This window comes from Suncus etruscus, chromosome 1 (genome assembly GCF_024139225.1).
Source record: "Suncus etruscus isolate mSunEtr1 chromosome 1, mSunEtr1.pri.cur, whole genome shotgun sequence".
NCBI lineage: Eukaryota > Metazoa > Chordata > Mammalia > Eulipotyphla > Soricidae > Suncus > Suncus etruscus.
Window position 1 is genome coordinate 6,374,413 of NC_064848.1, and position 16,510 is coordinate 6,390,922.

General features: G+C 48.2%; 1 protein-coding gene and 1 non-coding gene across 2 annotated transcripts in view; one reads left to right on the forward strand and one right to left on the reverse strand.

Annotated features, from left to right (window-relative positions):
- MEGF11 (multiple EGF like domains 11) overlaps nt 1–16,510 on the forward strand; it is a 332,603-nt gene that overhangs the window by 218,769 nt on the left and 97,324 nt on the right.
- Nucleotides 2,512–2,626, reverse strand: LOC125995621 (U5 spliceosomal RNA). Its single transcript, XR_007491121.1, has one exon. It is a non-coding gene; the product is annotated as a U5 spliceosomal RNA (small nuclear RNA).

Below are 16,510 nucleotides of genomic sequence, written 5' to 3' on the forward strand. Positions count from 1 at the left end.
CTGGAAAATGGGGGAGAAGTGCCCATTTAAGAGACAGTCTGACCCACGGAAGGGGCTTCGCTCATGCACTTGTCAACATCAGCAGCAGCAGCAGCAACGCCCGTATTCTCTGGGCATTTAGGGATGGCACTAAGGCCTCCAGCCCACCTACCCACCCATAGCTGGCCTACTGTGCTGGCTGTGGGCAGCTGACAGCTCAGTCCAGGTTAAAGGCACCTGCTTGGCGCCTCTTCAGCCCACAGCTGCTTAGGATGATTTAATCGATCTTCTCCAGCAGCTCTTCTTGGCTTAACTCCGAATGGGAGGGAAAAAAAAAAAAAACACAGCCCAGACCTATGTCCTTGTAATTAGGAGGTTGATCAGGCCTGAGTCTAGCAACCAGCAGGAACCTCTTGGGAGTTTTGGAGGAGAGGGACTAGTCCCACCCTAGGGACCCCAAAGGGTGGAGAAAACACTTCCTGTCACCCGTAGGCAGCACTTTCCCCATTCTGGGGAAAGGATAATTAAACCAGAGGAATGCAGGCTCTTTCATTGCTAATTCCTGCTCTGTGGAAACAGATTTACATTCCTACAAGAAAGGGGTGCATTGAAAATTTGAAAATAAATAAAGCTTGTCTAATGCTTACTATGTGCTAGACGCTCTTTCTGAGCCCTTTACAAATAATAACTCATTTAAACTTGTCGTTTTGAAGGTGATACTCGGCTGTCGGCTGGGATTTGTAGCTGTGAGCTCTGTAAAAGGAGGCAGTTTGGATCAGAGACAATTTGTCAGTGTCACAGGTTGTCAAGGGCGTTGCTAAGAGGAATCACTGTTTAAATGTTAACTCCTTGCTTCCAGGGGCGAAAAAGGATGGCTAGGAAGAATCCCCCCTCCCCCCCATTCACACACTCTCTCTCCTCTCCCCCCTCTCCAAAGAGTAAAATGACAAATTGTTTTGCTTTTATTTAAAATGTCACTTGTGGGGCCAGAGAGACAGCATGGAGGTAGGGTGTTTGCCTTGCGGTGGTTTGAATCCCGGCATCCGATATGGTCCCCTATGCCTGCCAGGAGCGATTTCTGAGTGTAGAGCCAGGAGGAACCCCTGAGTGCTGCCAGGTGTGACCCAAAAACCAAAATAAAATAAAATAAAATAAAATGTCAGCTGTGTTTCTGAGCGCAGATAAAATCCCTGGAACCATGTGACTGAGGACACCCGCTGCCGCCCTCTGCTGGAAGCCTTTCAGTATTGCAGGAAAAGTGCTCCAGAGGTGGTTATTTTTGTTACCAGCTAAAAAAAAAACCTCATTCAATCCTTGATCATTGGAAGAAAAAACAATGATTTCAGAGTAGAAAGATAGGTAGAGAGGTGGGTAAGAAATAATACTGGCCATAGGCTGATGATTCCTGAAGCTTTAGGTGAGTTCTAATTAAATGGAAGGGAAAGTTAATTCTTTAAGTTGAAAATGCTTTGCCCTCTTCATTCTGTTACTTGAGGCCTAAAAATGGCAAAGAACCCCTCTCTTGTCACAAAGGCCCAAATATCCTGCCCTGCCCAGAACTTCACTTCTGAAACTGAGCTCAGATAAATAACAGGGTCCTCCTCCCCCATTTCCTACCTCAGCAGAGTGGGGATGGGTGTGGCCATAATGAGCAGATCCTGAGGAGTGGGAAAGCATGGCCCACCACTCTCTTTCAGCACCGAGTGTCCCTGTGGGTCATTGCCTGCCATTGAGGTGCTTTCCACCTCGCTTGTTTAGGCAAATCAGTCTAAAGCTCCCTTTGTGATCTTCTGGGGGGTTTAAAACAAGAGTTGGCCTCATGCCTCTTTGGGATTCCTTTTATCTTGGTTTCGCCCAGGCTGTGTTCAGGATTTACTCCTGGCTCTGTGCTTAGGGATCATTCCTGATGGGGCTTCGAGGACCATATGTGGTGCAGGGGACCAAATCAGAGATTATCACCTATTATATTATCATGCTATTTTGTCTTTCTTTTCCCATCACTCCATAAACATCAAGCTTTGTTTTGTCACACCCAGACTGCTGGCTCTACACTAAGGATTACTCCCACGGCAGAGTTTAGGCGCCTCATCTTCCAGGGACCTGAACCCATGTTGCCTCTTGCAAAGCAAACACTTTGCTTTAGATCCAGGAATGAATAATTGTTGATTCAACATGAGGTCATTGGGATCCACCCAGGTAACAAGTGGCAGAATCTGGCACTTTAGATGCCCAAATGACTGCCATTTTCCTCAGTTCACAAGTGTTGCAACTTCTAAATACACATCAGGACTGAGCTAGTACAACTGATTAGAGGTTTGCCTTACATGGGGTTGGCTTGGTTCTAATACCCAGAACCTGGAAAGGTGCCCTACTACCCCTATGGTATTTTGTGTTACCATATAAATGCATTTGCCTAAGGTGGTGCAGTAGCCGAAACAATCTAAAGCATATCCCAACCATGTAAATGCAGCTGGAAAGCTTAGAAGCAAAGGTACCTATCCAATAAGTCTATTTTTTCAACCAGGATTAAGTAGCCTCGCCGAAGCAAGGCCTCAAAAAATTGGTTACGACTCAGAACTGTTCCTCTCCACGGAAATCTTTAGTAAAAGGCGAAAGATTTATGCGATCTGAAGAGAAACCAGAGTATGCTATGGCGGGGCCAAGGCTCTCTCCTTGGACGACGGCGACTCCCTTTACGCTGACGGTGGCTGGCCATTCCAGATGTTCTGTCCGCCTAAGTTCTCCGGGACGACGCGCCAGGTCGGGGTCGAACGTTCAGGCGCATCTGGAAGTCCAGGACCGGAAAGTCGCGGCTTTAAAGCCCGAAAAAATCCAGCGGCGCTCCTGCGGTGCATTGTGGGTATGCAAATGAGCCGGACGGCCGCTCCGCCGAAGATCCCGGAAGCGGCTTCCGTTCGAGCCCCGCTCCGGCCACTGGGCCTTGGGAGGGAGAAGATGCAAATGAGGGTATGCAAATGAGCCGGCCGCTCCCTAGATGGGCACGGAAGCGGACCCCTGAGCTTCACCTAGTGTGGCCCAAACAAACAAACGAAAAAAAGATTTGCAGATAAAACTCAGAAGGCTAAAAGTTAAAGTTTATTGTCCAGTTCAAGTAGAGAAGCATATACTAGTATCCTAGATATTCTCCCCAATATCTAGGCCTCTCATCCTCTCCCTATGGATGCCAAGTCTCAGGTATGATTGTCTTAAGCTCTGTCTCTAACCATCAGCTCACCTGGTCTTGTTCCTATGCTCTTCTCTATTCAGTAGGAGCTTTCCTAGTCTGAAAACCTGTCCCTGGGCCTCTCTTAGACTGTACCCCAAGGGTTCCCTGGCATCCTGGCTTTTTTAGTCTCCCTATGCACATAAGAGATCCCTGCTGGCTTGCCTCTGCAGGAGAGGGAGAGCCCTGTAGGGAGGCTGTAGGAGAATGTAGGAGCCCTGTCTCTTTCTGCTCCTTTCCAGTCATTTCACCCTTACCTGATTCTGCTTCTGTCTGGGCCCATGAAATAGTGACAAGAACCAAGCCCAGAGTCAGGGCGGGCAGTGAAGCCAGGAGTGGGTTATGTGTCCACTTCCCACTGGGGAGGGCAGATACCAGATCTGTTCCCTGTTCCTTGTGGCAGGACATGATGGGGAATCAGAGCCTAGAGCTCCAACCTTGAGGGTTCAGGATTCAGTGGACAAGAACTGCTCTCTTGGAGTCTGCTCCCTCCGGGATAATGTGATGGGGTGGAAAATGATGCTCACCTCTGCCCTGATCTCACCCCAGGGCCCTGGTCAGCTGCCCTCCCTGCTCCAGTAAGGGGCTAGCAGGGCCTCCCACATAATTGGGGCTTTAGAGGGCCTACGGAAGGACCCAGTGGGGTCCCAACAGAGATACCAGCGACCTCTGCTTTATTGGGCTGGCTTGTTTATTCCCAACAGGAAATCGATGATGTCAGAAACCGTGGGATAACTTTGCAGCCCCAATCAATAGACCCTGATTAATTCAACCAGGCTGCTGGGTAAATTTGCTGCATCATAATTAGAATTATTAATTAAAAATAGGAAATCGATTGACACAAATTAAACTGGGGAGGAGTCCCGAGGGCCGCCTTGACATTGCCCAAGCAGATCCTTGAGGACACCTCGTGCCTGGCTCTGGCTCTGGCTCCCCTGCCCCTCACCATGGTGGGTATCCAGCCTTCAGACCTCATGTCCACAAGCAGGAAACCCAGGGCCTCTGAGAGGTAGCACTTTTATTTTATTTTATTATTTTATTTTATTTTATTTTATTTTGGTTTTTGGGTCACACCCAGCAGCACTCAGGGGTTACTCCTTGCTCTACGCTCTGAAATTGCTCCTGGCAAGCTTGGGGGGGCCATATGGCATGCCGGGATTCGAACCACCACCCCTCTGCAAGCAAGGCAAATGCCCAACCTTCATGCTAGAGGTAGCACTCTTTTTTTTTTTTTTTTTTTTTTTTTTTTTGGTTTTTGGGTCACCCCCGGCAGCGCTCAGGGTTTACTCCTGGCACTCTATGCTCAGAAATCTCTCCTGGCAGGCTTGGGAGACCACATGGGATGCCAGGATTTGAACCACCGTCGTTCTTCGTCTAAGGCAAACACCTTACCGCTGTGCTATCTCTCTGGCCCATCACTTTTTAACAAGAAAAAAGTTAAGAAGTAAATCTTTCTGCTGCCTCTTCATGCATCCCATCATCCTGTTACTTTAATGTTTATCATTAATGTTTACATTAATTTAATATTACTTTAATGTGTGTCAAAGTATATGCTTTTTCTCCATAGTGTGACACAATCCTACCCCTTTGAATGTAGTCGGCACTTGGAACAGCTCATAGTACTCCAATCCACACCTTCTGTTCCCGCTGTCAGTGGTTTGGGCTATTCAGGGATAGGACAGTAGTGGGAGTGCTGAGCTCGTGGGGCCTCTTTGCCACTGACCCTGGGCTTTCTCTGGAGTCAGTGTCCGCCTAGGTGAGGGCACTGCTTTCTCCCATGACACAGATCAGGGAGCACTCTAAGCTCTAGAAGCTCATCTGAGTGCTAGCGCTCAGCCAAACCAGGCCTATTGGCAGCAGAGCTGAGGAGTCATGTCCCTGCACACAGGCCACGATCCCAGAGTCTCTGGATCCCAGAGGCAGGATACACCCACATTCCAAGTTCCTGCCTGTCCCTTCCCCAAATGCCAACATTACAGGCACAGCAGCTGAGTCAGCAGGGACAGGGTCCAAGTGCCAGCCCCAGCCACAGCGGCCAGGGAAGGGAGCTCTGGCCTGATCCCTGACCTATCATGCCACCTTCACCTCATTTCCTCCTTTTCTTGTTGCTCCTTGGGGGTCTCTGAGAGCCTGTGGTGGTCCTGGCTGGGCTGCTCAACTGCCACCATGTCTGCTTACAAGTGCAGAGGCTGAGGCCCCAGAGGAACAGGCTGGCCCACCTTACAATTTGGGGAACAATCTCACAGCAGTGGTGGGACAGCATCTCCTATCACCCCAAGCACACTGTGGGGATCCCAGCATTCTTTTTTTTTGTTTTGTTTTGTTTTGTTTTTGGGTCACACCCAAAATGCCCTCAGGCATTACTCCTGGCTTTATGCTCAGAAGTTGCTCCTGGCAGGCCCAGGGGACCATATGGGATGCTGGGATTTGAACCATCCTTCTGCACGCAAGACAAATGTCTTAACTCCATGCTATCTCTGCGGCCCCAATTCCAGCATTCTAATTGGGGGTCCTCTCTACACCCACTGTCCCCCTATGATGTCACCACGACTATGATGTCCCTCCAACCAAATCCTTCAGAACAGCCTCTCCATCTTCCTGCCTGGGTGTCCTAGGATCAAGAGAAGGTGGACAAACTCAGCCACCCTTAGGGCAGGCTCTCCTCACCTGCTCCCTACTTTACCAGATATCCAAAAATGCCCATAATGTAGGAAGTGCCCTACACACACAGCGTCTGTGAGAAAGAAGTGACCCAGCTTGTGCTACTTATGTCTCAAGTCCCCTGGGACCAGCCGCACGTCTATCAGGCCACAGTGACCTGTGGTGCCTGACACTGTTCTAGACACCAGAGTCTGGAACATATGTGTGGTTCTACACTGGGCAGCATCACTTTCCAGAATCCTGTTGCTTGGACCAGGCCTGTAAGGCTCTTTCCAGTTTTATTCATAAAACCAAGCCTATCCAGCATTTCACTCCTGGGATTCTGCTTGGAGCCCAAATTCGGAAGGCCACACATTCGTTCCACTGCCTGAGAATCACTATAGTCACCACTCTGCCCAATAGACTCCACTCAGTGCCCCACCTCATCTCTCCCTCCTGTGTCATATCCCCACCCTTCACAATTTGTGGCCTCCAACCCTGGGAAGGGGCTCCTGAGGACATCCCCTCTTCTGAAAATGAAGTTCATGGTCCCCCAAGACACTCCGGAAGTACCATCCAGGGGCCAGTCGTGCCGGTAATTCAGTGCACTTATATGCCATAAACAAAAGTTAGTTTGAAGTGCTCTCTAACCAACTTAATTACCAGCTTCCTCCTGAAGCTCGTTCCAGCTAGTTGAATATTAATCTGCAATTCAAGAGTCCCCAGGCACGGATTGTGCGATCTTGCACACACAAGTAATTAAGATCATAGTAGACAAGGCTCCCAAGAACCAGAAATTTCCTTCCAGAATGTAAGGACTTCGGGGTTATCTGTCTGTGCTTGTTAGGTGTCTGGACCACCCAGGTAGGCCCACTTAGAATAGGAATCTGGGTTTTGCTCTAGAACAGGGGACACTATGCGAGAGAGAAAGAGAACGATAAAGAGACACAGAAAGAACGATTTATACAGTAAAAAGAGTGTAGACTGAGGCTCCAGGGACCAATCTCCACTCTGTGATGAAGACCAAGTAGCTTGTATCACTGCTATTCCTAAGGCAAAAGGACCCATCCTGAGAGAAAAGGGGATTTTCCTGCTCTGACCCAAAGCTTGTGTGTCTGTTTCCGTGTGTGCATCTCTGTGTGTGACTTTACCTAAGGTTCTTTAAAGTATGAATTTGGCTAGTATTTGAGGCTAAACTCTGTGTAATTTCTGGCTTCTACACTGACCCCAGTGTCCCTTAGTAAAGCAGGCCCCAAAGCCTTCTCCCTAAGGCTGGAGTAGTTGCCAGATAGCAGAGAGGATGTGGGGAGAGGTTGTGGGCATGAGGGGGCATAGGGGCCATAGAAGGGGGTGTCAGGGGCCCCCATGAACTCCAGCCTTCCTGCCCATGTGTGCCCATGGACACAAATGTCCCTTTATGAGCACCTGGACAGGCCATCCATGGCTAATTGGCCTTGTCCCCAGCCCAGCCCAGAGCCCACCTCTCTCTGCTTGCTGCTCTGGGCTTTTCTACACAGGTTATTTAATGTCATTCAGATATCTTATTCCTGGGACACAGACTGGAACAAAAGCAGAATGACAACAGCAATTAATTTTCCTGTCGAGGAAGCTCGAGGCAGGAAGAGGGCCAGGCCAGCACTGGGTGGCTCAGCGGAACATCAGGATTTTGCAATCACGGCCCAGAGTCCCGGGAGCCTGCCACGCTCATTTGGGGGCTCAGCCACACGTGGCGGTGGTGGGGGGTTTGGCACTGAGCTCAGAGAAGCCTGGCACGTGGCAGTGTAGGACATTAGCTGGAGTGACTGAGCAGGGACTGGAACGCCAGGGTTTTGCTCCTTTTTTACTCTTTAATTTTATATACTCCTTCCCTGCGTTGTTGCTGGTGGTGCAGTGAAGGCGGGGATTGTGCATACTGGCTAGGGTGCTGGCAAACTTCATGCATTGGCCCAGGACTCACAGATCTGGCAGTGACATGAATGTTTGGCTGTGGTGCTCTGCTGGGTGGTACAGGGCTTATACATTCTCCCAGGGGCTTATTTCTTGGTCATTGCCTAGACACATTCTAGCTATGTTGCTTGCCCAGAGTCACTTTCCTTTTTGTGGAGCTCACACATTTGGCTGTGGTGTGGCCAGAGTCCTAACACTGGGAATAGAGGCAGTAGGATTGCCAGAATCATCCTCTGTGTAAGTGGGATGCTGGGGATGGGAGGTCGGCTTCATGACCATACATTTACAAGGCAGATGGGCTATTTCTCTAAGGCCTCTGGGCCTCAAGCACTTGACTTTGGAGTCTCTTAGCAGTTTAGTATTTCGCCTCTGCCCAATCCTGCCTCCTGTCTGCCTTCACAATGATAGTTAAATGAGCAGGAAGGAGTGATAATTCTCTTCATCTTCATCCCGATGAAGACTTCAGATTTTTGTAGAATATCTTGTAGATGATAAGTTTCAAAGCTCAGGAAGGTTCAATATTCACCTCTGAATAGAGCTGTTGTCCCCGGGTTCACCTGAGATGTCAGTCTCCTCTTATAAGTAGCTATCCTAATAGACAGTAAACCTAGTTTCCCTTAGAGACAGCCAAGGAAAGTCAGTAGTCAGTGGGTATGTTGGACTGGGTCATGCTTTTGTCCACCATGCGGACAGGCTAGCAGCAAAGTAATGAAGTCAGGACTTGATATGAGCCAAACGCTTAGCTCTCCAAACCTTGACACCATTTTAGAAAGACTCCATTTCCCTACCTATGGGTCTTCTGTGGCCTAGTGACCACCATCACAATCCTTTACTTTGAACTACTCCAGTGTAAAATTCTATGAAATTCTGTGGTGTCACCAGGCTCCAGTTGGTGATGAAAAAGCTTTCATTGACCCACAGAGAAACGAGCAGGAAACTCAAGTTCTTCGATGTATACCCTCTAGTCCCTAGTCCCTCAAGGTGGGGGGGGGGGGGAGTAAAAGAAGGCATTTAAGAGAGTTAAGTGCCAGGAAACCCCTCCAAGAAAAAAAAGGATTTCTTTCATTTTGATCACCATGATGTCCTGGAAGTGGAAGCATAAAGTATGCATTAGAGAGATCAAAGTGAGATTATTCTGTCTTCTTGTTTGTTTTTTGGGCCATACCCAGTGGGGTTTTTTTTTTGGGGGGGGCCACACCCGGCAGTGCTCAGGGGTTACTCCTGGCTGTCTGCTCAGAAATAGCTCCTGGCAGGCATGGGGGACCATATGGGACACCGGGATTCGAACCAACCACCTTTGGTCCTGGATCGGCTGCTTGCAAGGCAAACGCCGCTGTGCTATCTCTCCGGGCCCCCAGTGTGGTATTTAAGGTTTACTCCTGGCTCTGTGCTCAGGGGTCATTACTGACAGGCATGAGGGACCATATGGGGTCTCCAGGGATTGAACCTCAGTCAGCTGTATGAAAGGCAAACATCCTACCTGCTGTACTGTGGTTCCAGATCTATTCTGTTTTCTATCATCTTTGCCCAGAGTTCGGGGCAGGGGCGTAGCACCAGGGACAGCTCCTTATATGGACATCACAGCCTGAGCCCTCAGAACTCAGAGTTCCCTGAGGTCTGACCTGGAGCTACTAAAGAAATCACTGCTGGGGGCCAGAACAATACCACATCGGATAGGATGGGTTTGATTACTGGCAGTGCATTTGGTTCCCTGTGCCTGCCAGGAGTGATTTCTGAGTGCTGAGCCAGGACTAACCCTTTAGCATCACTGGGTGTAGGCCACAAATGAACATTAAAAAAAAAACAAGATAGCATGGAGGTAAGGCGTTTGCCTTTCATGCAGGAGGTCATTGGTTCGAATCCCGACGTCCCATATGGTCCCCCGTGCCTGCCAGGAGCAATTTCTGAGCCTGGAGCCAGGAATAACCCCTGAGCACTGCCAGGTGTGACCCAAAAACCAAAAAAAAAAAAAAAAAAAAAAAGTTGGGGCCGGGCGGTGGCGCTGGAGGTAAGGTGCCTGCCTTGCCTGCGCTAGCCTAGGACGGACCGCGGTTCAATCCCCAGGCGTCCCATATGGTCCCCCAAAAAGCCAGGAGCAACTTCTGAGCGCATAGCCAGGAGTAACCCCTGAGCGTCACAGGGTGTGGCCCAAAAACCAAAAAAAAAAAAAAAAAAAAAAAAAACTGGGCCGGGAAGATGGCGCTAGAGGTAAGGTGTCTGCCTTGCAAGCCCTAGCGTAGGATGGACCACGGTTCGATCCCCCGGCGTCCCATATGATCCTCCCAAGTCAGGGGCGATTTCTGAGCGCATAGCCAGGAGTAACTCCTGAGCATCAAATGGGTGTGGCCCAAAAACCAAAACAAACAAACAAACAAACAAACAAACAAAAAAAACCACTGCGGTATATTTAGATGTTCTGGGCTGAATAGTTTCTGTAGTGGGTGGTCTCACCAGTCCCCACGTCAGCCTTCCCGACAAGGCTGGTACTGGGAGACAATGTCTCCTGTTGTGAATAAAGAAAACCATGGAGATGGTTAATCACCAAATTCTCCTGAAAATTAATTGGGTGTGGAGCTGGAATGATAGTATAGCAGGGAGGGCATTCGCCTTTCATGTGGCTGACCTGGGTTCAATCCCTGGCAACACATAAGGTTTCTCAACCCCTGCCAAGAGTTATTTATCCCTGAGTGCAGTCAGGAGCACCACCAGGTGCAGCCCAAAAGCAACAAAACAAAGCAAAGCAAATTAATTATGTGTGGAGCTAGAAAGACAGTTCGGCATGCAAAGTATTTGCATTGCACACAGCTGACCCATTTTTGATCCCTGAATACCACCAGGAACAATCCCTGAGCACCAATGTAAACACCCTGAGTAATATCTGATCACCAGTGGGTATGGCCTAAAAACAACAATAAAGATCTTACTGGTGGTTCAGGGCACTTTCTTGACCATTGTTTGCTTTTTTAATTTCATTCTAGTCTTTGATTGGGGTGGGAATCTCATTTGGATAGTTCCATGGCCTATATATCTGTGTGTTTAGCCCTTCTGAAATCAAAACTAGTGAATAGCACTCATTGAGTGTAGAAACAAGTAAGTCCCAATGGGAAGAATTCCTCTGATCCCTGAATTTTCCATGGGAGAGATGTGAGTTGCAGGAGCACTAACGAATGACTAAGGGAAACTAATCACCTGCCTTCTGAGGGGTCAGAGTGGAACTGAATGGCCAATATGAGTGCTGGAGCTGGGGAAGAGCTCTGGGGAGGTGTGAGACCTGCAGAGGTTAGGCCTTCTGGGAGCTCAGTGGCAGGTAGAGGGGGTTGGATTGCCCAACCTTGGGCATCTGCACTTGCACGTCAAGTCACTGTGGAGCCCAAGAGGGCTGTGCCCTTGTCAGTGACCTCCTGATGTTATTCATTTGGGAAGATCACTCTGGAAGGTTGGCAGAGGGACTGGGTCAGAGGGTAGAGGCAAAAAAGGGGCCCCCCAAAAAAGAAGGGGGCCCAGGCTGAACCCTAGCCTATCTACTGCCATCATGGCTGCTCCTTCTCCGACTGTGCTGGGGTGATGATCACAGTAACTCAGATCCCAGAGGCTTATACAGGACTAACCACCCTTCATTCGACCACTTCCAGGGATAGGAAATTTGTCCTTCCTGAGACAGGAGAAGGATGTGACAATTCAGGGACAGCACATAGCTCAGTCTCACATGGCACACAGAGACCATGGGGAGTGTTTTCGCACTATTCATCCTGGGCTCCTGTCTGCGATTCAGCTCCAATGCTGCAGTTAAAACAGCAGCAGCAGCCCGAGGCCTCCAAGACCCACTCTGGGGGCTCTGCTTCTCCCCAAACTCTTCATCTGACCTTGAGCAAATCATTTTCTCTTCCTGAGTCAGTTTCTTCACTTTTGAATAAAGTGCCTGAGGTCTATGGAGATACTTATGAGCAGTACAGCACATGCTTTCACCCATGAGACCCTGGGTTCGATTCCATCCCCATATGACCCCCAAACACCACTTGTTAAAGGTCCCCTAAGCACTACCACTGTCCCAGAAAAGTGGACAGAACTGGTAATGGCTTGGGAATCATGTCCTAGACTTGGAAATAATGTCCTCTTTATCTTCTGTAAAGTTACCTATGAGAGAGAAAAAGAGTTAAGATTTTGGGTCATATCCAGTGGTGCTCAGGAGTGACCCCTGAGTGGTAGTATTTAGGAAAGTCTGTGTAGTGCCAGGAATTAAACCTGGCCTCATACAAGATAGTATCTGTACTGTCTCTGCTCCATCCCGAGAGATTCTTTTTTATTTTAAAATTGATTTTACTCTTATTCATTGCTGGTGGGAATGCCATCTAGTTCAGCCTTTATGGAAAACAATATGGAGATTCCTCAAAAAACTGCAAATTGAGCTCCCATATGATCCATCTATACCACTCCTAGGGATATACCCTAGGAACACAAAAATACAATTTAAAAATTCTTTCCTCACACCTATATTTATTGAAGCACTATTTACAATAGCCAGACTCTGGAAAAAAACAAGATGCCCTTCAACAGATGAATGGCTAAAGAAATTGTGGTACATATACACAATAGATTATTATGCGACCATCAGGAGAGATGAAGTCATGAAATTTTCCTATACATGGATGTTCATGGAATCTATTATGCTGAGTGAAATAAGTCAGGAGAGAAATAGACACAGAATAGTCTCAACAATGGGTTTTAAGAAAAATTAAGGACATTACTGTAATAATTCCCAGAGACAATAGAGATGAGGGCTGGAAGGACCAGCTCACAATATGAATATCACCACAAAGAGTAGTGGTGCAGGTAGGGAAATAACTAACAACTATCATGACAATCTTAATGAATGAGAGAAGTAGAATGCCTGTCTCAAATATAGGCAAGGGTTGGGAGGGGGGTGGTAGGAATGTTCCCTGTTGAAGGGGGGTGTTCTGTTTATGACTAAAACCCAACTACAATCATGCTTGTAATCATGGTGCTTAAATAAAGATTTTTATATAAATTACCAAAAAAATAAAATAAAATTTATTTCAGTGACTGGAGCAATAGCACAGCGTGGAGGGCATTTGCCTCACATGCAGCTGATCCAGGTTTGATCTCCCTCTGACATCCCATATGGTCTCCCGAGCCTGCCAGGAGTGATTTCTGAGTGCAGAGCCAGAAATGATGTCTGAGTACCACTGGGTGTGATCCAAAAAACAAAACAAAAAATATTTTAATCACCATTATTGACAATATTATTAGTGATCAGTCTTCAAGCATACAGTATTCTAACAATAGTGCTTTCTCCACCACTGTCTCAAGTCCCCCACCCCCTTAGCAACCCCTCTCCACCTGTCTCCCCACCATAGTGAGCTTAGCTCTTTAGAAGAGTTCATGGGTCCTGGTGCTTTGCATTGTTTGTGATTCCCTGACTATGCTTCTTTCTGTTTCACATATGATAGGCCACTCCTTCTTTGGCTACCTCTTGGTACTCTCCCTATCTATCCATGGAGTGGGAAATTGCACGACTTTATTTTCATCTTTTCTTATAGCTAAGTAATATTCCACGTGTGTCTGTACCATAGTTTCTTTATCCAGTTGTCTGTTCTTGAACATTTGGGTTGTTTTCAGATGTTGACTTTTGTTTTTTTTGTTTTTTTTTTTTTTAGTTTTTGGGTCACACCCGGCAGTGCTCAGGGGTTACTCCTGGCTGTCTGCTCAGAAATAGCTCCTGGCAGGCACGAGGGACCATATGGGACACCGGGATTCAAATCAACCACCTTTGGTCCTGGATTGGCTGCTTGCAAGGCAAACGCCGCTGTGCTATCTCTCCGGGCCCAGATTTTGACTTTTGTGAATAGTGCTGCAATGAACATAGTAGTGCAGATGTCTTCTGAAAAGACCATTGGGCCCTTGGAGTAGATGTGAAGAATGGTCAAATGGAAGCTCAACTCATCATTTTCTAAGTATTTATAGTGTTTTCCAAAAGGTTGATCTATTTGACATTCCCACTAGCACTATCTGAGGGTTCCTATGAGAGTCTTAGCTCTGAAGCCTACAAATAGTCCACTCAACCCAATTTTTCTACCCTTTGTGGTCTTTTTGTTATGCTGAACTTGGCACTGAGCAATAACATCTTATTATTCCTCCTACTGAATCAGGCAAGGCCCATGAATTTTATTTTTCAGCAAAGAAAACTTAGACATAGTAGAATGTTCTATTCCAGGGGCTAGAGCGATATAGCACAGTGGGTAGGGTGTTTGCCTTGCATGTGGTCGACCCTGGTTCAATCCCAGCATCCCATATAAACGTCCCTGAGCCTGCCAGGAGTACTTTCTGAGCACCAGAAATTACGGGGTAACCCCTGAGCGCCACCAAGACATGGTCCAACCCCCAAAAAAGTTCTAGTTAATTGCCCAAGGTCATGTTCCAGAATCAGTGCTTCAATTCAGGCTCAATGGCCTTCACAGTGATGCTCTGAATTCCTGTACCTCAAGACCTGGAGCTATGTTTGAGACATGTACCCAGGCCCACATAAAGCCACATGCATGCAGGAGAGTGGGGTATGGGCTGGTAAGGAGCCAACCCACCTGCACCCAAGAGCCCTACCGTGATGGCACAGCCTCCGTTTGCTCATATTAATCACATTGGCTGTCCCTGAGCCTGAGCAATGACAGGTAGCCAGCTAGAACTAACTACAGTCTTCTTTTCGCCTTGAAAGCCTGCATGCGCTCCCCAGCCGGAGACAGTTTGAACCATGAGCTCATTAAGCAGCCCATGCCTGTCTCCCACTGCCTAGGTGAGCAGGAAGGCCCAGCACAGACCTGCTTTGGCACTAGCTGAGAAGCACCATGACACCCAATCCCTCTCCACATCCCTTCAGCTCCTTCTTCTGGTATCAGCTCATTAGGCTCTGCAAGGCCCCCAGCTCCAGTCTGGAAACACAAGCAGAACCTGTGGGTACACAGCTCAGATACAAAGACATTTTGATCGTGCCTTCAAGTTGATCCTGGCTTACACCTGACTCTGTGCTCAGGAATTACTCCTGGCAGAGCTCAGGGGACTATATAAAGTGCCTTAGCCACTCCAGCCCATGCATTTTAAATCGATATTTTAATAACCCTCACATTGAATTACACAACTCCACAGCAATAGAATCTACAGTTCCAGAAGCTGGGCACCATCTCTCCTTCCCTGGAACTATCTTCCACAGCCTAGTGCTGCCCTTCCAGGCTGCTCCCAACCCTGGGTCTAGTCTCCTTCCACCATGCAGTGGGAGGCTCCCTTTGCTGCCCAGCATCTTTGTGTCTGTCCCTGTTGGCCTGGGTGACAGCTCAGAGGCTGAGCCAGAGCAGACCTTGGATTCCCAGATCCACACCTTGCCCTGAGCACGACCAGGATGACCCCAAGCCCAGAGCCAAGAGTAGCTCCTGAATAGTACTGGGTTTGCCCCTCATATAAAAAAGCAATATGTGACTCATCTCCTTTCCTCTAGATCCCATCTCTGCTGTGAGGCCTCTCTGGGCAGATTACCCTCTTTCCATGGCACTATCCACTTTGCTTTGCTTTCCTCCTAGGGCTTTACCTCTTGCTCTGGTTCCCACAACAGGACTGCATCAGGCCCTCACCACTTGGGCCTGCCTTGATGGTTCCAGTAAAAACTGACCAGACTATCCCCTTCTGAACTTCGCCACAGTGGGTCCTCAGTCAAATAAGCTGGCTGAGTCAAGGCAAACAGGTCACAGACATGCATGGTGTGAGTTGCCTGCCCCTCAGAGAAGATGTGTGCCTGCATTGAGGATGGCCTGCACCTGACTTTTGGGGTGTAGCATTCACCCCCAGGTGATTGCAGTGGAATATTCCAGACACATTCAGCTTCAGGCTGCCCTAACCATTCCCCTTCCTCCCACTAGTGACTCTGTCCTCAGATGGGTGAGCTGGTGGGGGAGGCCCTAGCCCCACTAAATGAGACTGATTCCACAGTCCTCACCTCTGTTGCTCTCTGCTTCCAGCATATTCCCAAGTATACAAGTCACTGGCCTGACAAGAAAATTCCTAAGAACAGAGACCCTGAGAGCCCTCAAGCAGGCTAGGATCCTTGTATCGCTGCCACTGAAAGCACAAGAGAAGTAAATGGTTTACACTGCGTCAAGAGTACCAGAGATGCTCATGGGCTGTTTGCAGACCCGGTTGGTTCCCTGAACCACTAACAGGGGTCCTCCAAGTTTTTAAACAGGGGGCCAGTTCACTGTCCCTCAGACCATTGGAGGGTCTGACTCTAGTAAAAACAAAACGTATGAACGAATTCCTATGCACACTGCATAGATCTTATTTTGCCATGAAGAAACGAAACAGATACAAATACAATATGTGGCCCGAGGGCCATAGTTTGAGGACCACTGCACTAGAACATGGCCCTGTTGTAGGATGTGGCCCCCAAACAAAAATCAATGGAGAAATTATAGTAGGAAATTCTCCAGTCAGGAGCTAGGGAAGTGACCAAGCAGTACAAATGTCACCTTAACTACGTGAGATCTTGGATTCAATATCAGAATCAGAAGGGAAAAGAAAGGGAAATACCCTTAGAACCATAGAGAATTTTGTGACTGAAAAAAAAAAAACACCCCACTGACCTTGCTTTGCTAGTTAGTTGTTTTGGTCTTGGGGCCATACCCAGTGGTACTCAGGGCTTACTCCTAGCTCTGTGCTCAGGGA